Source organism: Monodelphis domestica, chromosome 4 (assembly GCF_027887165.1).
Source record: "Monodelphis domestica isolate mMonDom1 chromosome 4, mMonDom1.pri, whole genome shotgun sequence".
Lineage (NCBI taxonomy): Eukaryota > Metazoa > Chordata > Mammalia > Didelphimorphia > Didelphidae > Monodelphis > Monodelphis domestica.
In genome coordinates, this window is record NC_077230.1 from 232,106,430 (window position 1) to 232,111,902 (window position 5,473).

Below are 5,473 nucleotides of genomic sequence, written 5' to 3' on the forward strand. Positions count from 1 at the left end.
AATGATTCTTTTCCTGTGTATATGATAAACCTGTCAATGTGGGGAAGGGCTGAGAGTTGGTGGACTCTTAAAATATTTATATATATATTTATATATGTATTTATTATATGTATAAATATAATATAAATAATAAAAATAAATAGAATAAAAAATAAAATAATTAGCTATTTACCAATGAGAGGTGTTTAGGATTGTTCAAGGAAGGAGCTGGATAATGAACTCAAGGTATATATAGGTAACTGGGCTGGGAGTTTCAGGGTCTTTGGTTTATTTATTTATTTGTTTGTTTTTTATTTTAGGACCTTTACCTTCTGTCTTAGAATCAATACTGGGTATTGGTTCCAAGGCAGAAGATTGGTAAGGGCTAGCAATGGGGGTTAAGTGACTTGCCCAGGGTCACACAGCTGGGAAGTGTCTGAGGCGAGATTTAAACCCAGGACTGCCCATCTCTTGATCTGACTCTTAATCCAATGAGCCACCCAGCTGCCCCCAAAGGTCTTGGATTTATTGAGAGAATCCTTTGACCAGATTGGGATATCTTGACCAGTCAGTTAATAAATTATTTTAAAATTAAGAAATGCTGCCTTTTGAAAATTTCAGTCATTACATACCTTAGCTAAGCCTGAAAGGAAGAGAATTTTAAAAGCAAATCCTTATCTTCTGTCATAGTATCAATTCTAAGATAGAAGAGTAGTAAGGACTAATGTAAAGGGTGAATATTATGGTTGAGACTGAGAAAAATCTAAATTTAAATGGTCGCCAAGGGAAATCCCAAATAATAAAATACCCAAGTCAGCTGCCAAATTTTTATGGTGTTTTAATTACAACAGGAGGAAGACAATATTAGAGGGAGGGAGGGAGGGAGGGAGGGAGGGAGGGAGAGAGAGAGAGAGAGAGAAAGGAAAGTTTAACTCAGAACCACTCTGGCTCAAGCTGAGCCAAAGTGGGCGTTAAGGCCTTGGAGAGCCCAGGCAGGGAAAGGGATCAGTCCTTATCATTCATGTGACCAATCTGAAGGAAAGCAGTCTGTGGGGCTCCTTCAACCTTGAACTGAACTCTAGCCCTCCTCCCAGGAAGTCTAAGAACTCCAGAGGCTGTTCTCTACCTCACTTCCTGTGTCTCACATGTGCCAATGGTGGCTCAAGCTTGACCTAGGACCACCCAGAGGTCTGTCCTTTTTTTGCACATGTCTGTTGAAGGCCATATTCTCAAATAATTAAATCTTGAGTTTGCTGCAGCCCTTCCTAATCTTGTTACACTGAGTAGGGTGGAGAATGTTTTGAAATTCACACTAGGCAATTGGGATTAAGTTACTTTCCCAAAGTTCTACAGCTAGGAAATATCTGAAGTCAAATTTGAACCCAAATCTTCCTGACTCTAGGCTTAACACTATAATCACTGTGCCACCTAGCTGCCCCTAAAGGAAGAGAATTTTAACAGGCAAAGATGTAAAGGGGGTGCTTTGTAGGTAAGGGGAACAGCCTGTGTGAATGCAGAGATGCAAGAGACAAGAGGGATCAGGTAATAGTCTCTAGTAGAGCCAGAATCAGCAAGAGCTAAATTCAAGTTGTGCCTCTGACACATACCATCACTGTTACCCTGGGGAAATCATTTAGCTCTCAGTTCTTTAGTTAACCCTCTACAACTATAAGTAGCAGAACAGCAGTCAAACCAGAATTTGATCCTCGGGAGTTCCTAACCCTAAGGAAATCTTAGGTCTGATCTAAAATGAAGAGGGGGTGGCAATCAGCATACATGAAGGAGTATAGTATAAGACTGGAAAGTAGATAGGATCCACCCTATCCTCTCTACCATAGTGGACCCCTGAGGGTGTTATGAAGGGGAATGACAAGGTAGACCTGTCAATCATGAAGATTATTTTGGTCACTCATTTTATTGAAGACTGGAAGACTTGAGACAGAAAGAATAGTCAGGTGTTTCTTATAGTTGTCTACGTGAGAGAGCTTGAACCAGGGCAGTGGCCTCCTGAGTGGAGTAAAGGAGATGAGAGGTATTGCTATAACTGCACTATCTCAAAGTAAGGAGTGGAAGGGTTCAAGAATCTAAGATATAACTTTCTGCTATGAGTTTTCTTAAGGGCAGAGGTTGCTTCTAATCATTAATAAGTACCCCAGTACATAAACCTAATAGACTCTCAAAAAAACCACACACACCTGTCACTTGGCAGGTCCTAGACCAGTGATGGTGAACCTATGGTATACATGCCAAAAATAGCATGTAGAGTCCTCTCTATGGGCATGCCTGCAATTGCCTACTAGAGTTCCTACTAGAAAGACAGAAGAACTGGGGTGGAGCTGCTCCCTACCCCTCTCCATGTACCTGAGGACACTCACTTCACCTGCCCCTCTGCCCAACAGTCAATGGGAATACTTCCTCCCTCCCCTGTCTGGAGTCAGGTGCTGGGGGTGGGTAGGAGGGAGCCTCACATGCTGTGTGAGGGTATGGCACAGAAAACAGCCTGTTGAGTCTATGATGAGGGTGATTTCTGTGGTGAGGCTGGAGAGGAGCTAAGGTTTGAGGGGAGCATAGCTCACAGCTGGAGTGCTTTCTCTCTTCCCTGTCTGGGGGAAGAGGGTGGGACATCAAGGTGGGCAGAGCACAGTACTCAGTGGGGGAAAGAGGGTGGGGCTCAGCACTCCATCTCTAAAAGGTTTGACATCACTTTCCTAGGCCCTTGTTTTATTAAAAAGTGTTGGAAATCATCCAGTCCTGGGCAAGTAAGCTAGGAGGGCATGTAGACAAACACTGGGCTTGAAGAGAAAAGAATTAGTCCTGGGATGTTACACATTACACATTGGGGTTTCTTTCATCATTCATTAAATAGTGATAAATAGTGATCTTAGCCATCAACCTACCTTAGTTGACCATGCTCATGCCTTCTCTGTGACACTGTTCTAAACAATGTTTTAAATACTTGAGATACTAATATCATGACCCTCAAGGAGCTTACATTCTGCAAGGAAGTGCACATATATATGTATAAGTAAATATAAGATATACACAGAGAAAATAAAGGTAACAGATGGGGAATAGCACTGGAAGCTGAGGGGATCAGGAGAGGTCTCATGTAGTTGGTAGTTCTTGACCTCAGCTCTTGAGTTTTGAAGAAAGTTAGAGATTCCAAGAGGCCAGTGAAGAGGGAGAGCAGTCCAGGCTTTGAGGACAGCCTAAGAGCAGACACAGAGACAGGAGATGGAAAGCGATGTGGGAGGAATAGTAGAAAGGCCAGTTTGGCTACATCAGAATGTGGAAAGGAGAATTATGTTAAATAAGCCTGGAAAGATCAATTGGAGTTGGATTGTGAAAGGGTTAAATGCCAAGCAGAAGAATTTATATTTTATTCTAGAGGCAACAGAGAGCCATGGAACTTATGAAATAGGTAAGTAACATGGATGGGCTGTGATTTGGCAATATTTTGGTAGCTTTGTGGGGGATGAATTGGAAAGTGGAGAGGCTTGAAGCAGGGCAACCAGTTCAGGAACTATTTAATAATTCCGACAAAAAATGATGAAAACCAGAACTAGAGTGATGGCTCTGTCAATTGAGAGAAAGGAATGGATATGGTACATGCTATAGAGGTAAATTTGGTAAGACTTGTCAATTGGAAAGATATGTAGTATGAGAGAGTATTAGGAATTTACAACAATAATAACAATAATAGCTAACATTTATATTGCATGTAAGGCAGCTAGGTGTTATGGTGGGTAGAGTGCTGGCCCTGCAGTCAAGAAGACTCATCTCCTTAAGTTCCAATCCAGCTTCAGATACTTATTAGCTATGGGATTCTAAGCAAGCCCTATTTGCTTCAGTTTCTTCATCTGTGAAATGAGCTGGAGAAGGAAACACAAATCCATCCAGTATCTTTGCCAAGAAATCTGCAAATGGGGTCACAAAGAGTCAGACATGACTGAAAAATGACCAAACAATGATATAGCACCCCCTATGTCCCAGGTACTGTACTAAGTGCTTTATAAATATCTCATTAGATCCTCACAACAGCCCTAGGAGATAGGGACTATTATTATCCCCATTTTACAAATAAAGAAGCTGAGGCAAATAGAAGTTAAGTGTCCAGAGTCATACGTTACTAAATGTCATCAGATTCAAATTGTACTCTTCCTGATTTCAGGCCTGGCACTGTATGTACTATATCATTGAGGTTGCAAAACTGGAAAATTGGAAGAATAGTGGTAGCTTTGCCAGAAATAGGGCAGTTCAGAAGAGAGAAGGCTCTGGGCAATGAATCCTGCATTGGACATTTTGAGTTTGAGATGCCTTTGGCACATATAGTTCAAAATGACATAGTAATATTTGGTGATGTTAGAAGTCAGGAGAGAGATCTGAGAATCATGGAATGGAAAAGCATTTATTAAGCACTTGCCATGTATCAGATCATCTGTGTAGAGAAGATAAATGAACTGTGGGGACTAATGAGGTCATTGAATGTGTATAGAGAGAAGAGAGAAGGACTAGGAAAGAGCTTTGGGGTGTACTCACAGATAGGGGGTAGCAGATGGATGATGATGAAGGGTAGCTAGGTGGCTCAGAGCACTGGATGAAATTAAAATTCTTCTGCCTCAGACACTTATTAGCTATGTGACCTCAAGTCACTTAACTCTCTTTGCCTCAGTTTCCTCATCTGCAAAATGAGCTGAAAAAAGGAAAATGGCAAAACAACTCTAGTATCTTTGCCAAGAAAATACCAAATGGGGTCATGAAGATTTGGACACAACTGAAACAATTGAATGACAAAAATGGATGATGTATCAAGCAAGAGATTAAAAGTGAACTATGAAGAACCTTCAAATTCTAAGTAAATATGAACTCTTATTATGAAGAGGTAGCAAGGATGGGTAGGGAAGTACAGACTTAGAGTCAGGAGACCTGAGACTGAGTTCCCATTTTGCTACCTCATAGCACAAGCTTCAAGTTTTTCATTGTTGAATGGCGGTGATCATAGCTCTACTACCAACTTTAACGGATGGTTTCAAGGAAGGCCTTATCTAGAATGTGTTTTATAAACCTTAAAGTGCTACGTAAATATAAGTTATTCTAAAGGATTATGGAAGAGTTCAAAGCACTACACATGTGAGTTACTTCCTCCCAGCCTTTTCTTTTCAGACAATGACCTACCAGTAGGTGGCACGCCTGAGACACAGTTCAAGACATCCTTTTGTGGAGGGAACTGGTTATAGGAGGTGCTGGAAATGGAATCTGCTGCCATGCCAAAACTGACTTGGATATGACAGAATTTCCTCCCTCTTCCTCTCCCCATCATTCCTGCGGCCCCTCAGTGCCTTAGGCTTCAGTCAATGACTGGCCTTGATGCGGAAAGTCTCCCTGCCAGGAGTTGCCCAATTGAGAACAGAAGTAGCTAGTTAAAGGAAACCAGGCCCATCTGCTTATCATTTTTAAGTCTTGCTTTCTGGAGCTGAGTGCTTCTGACCAATTG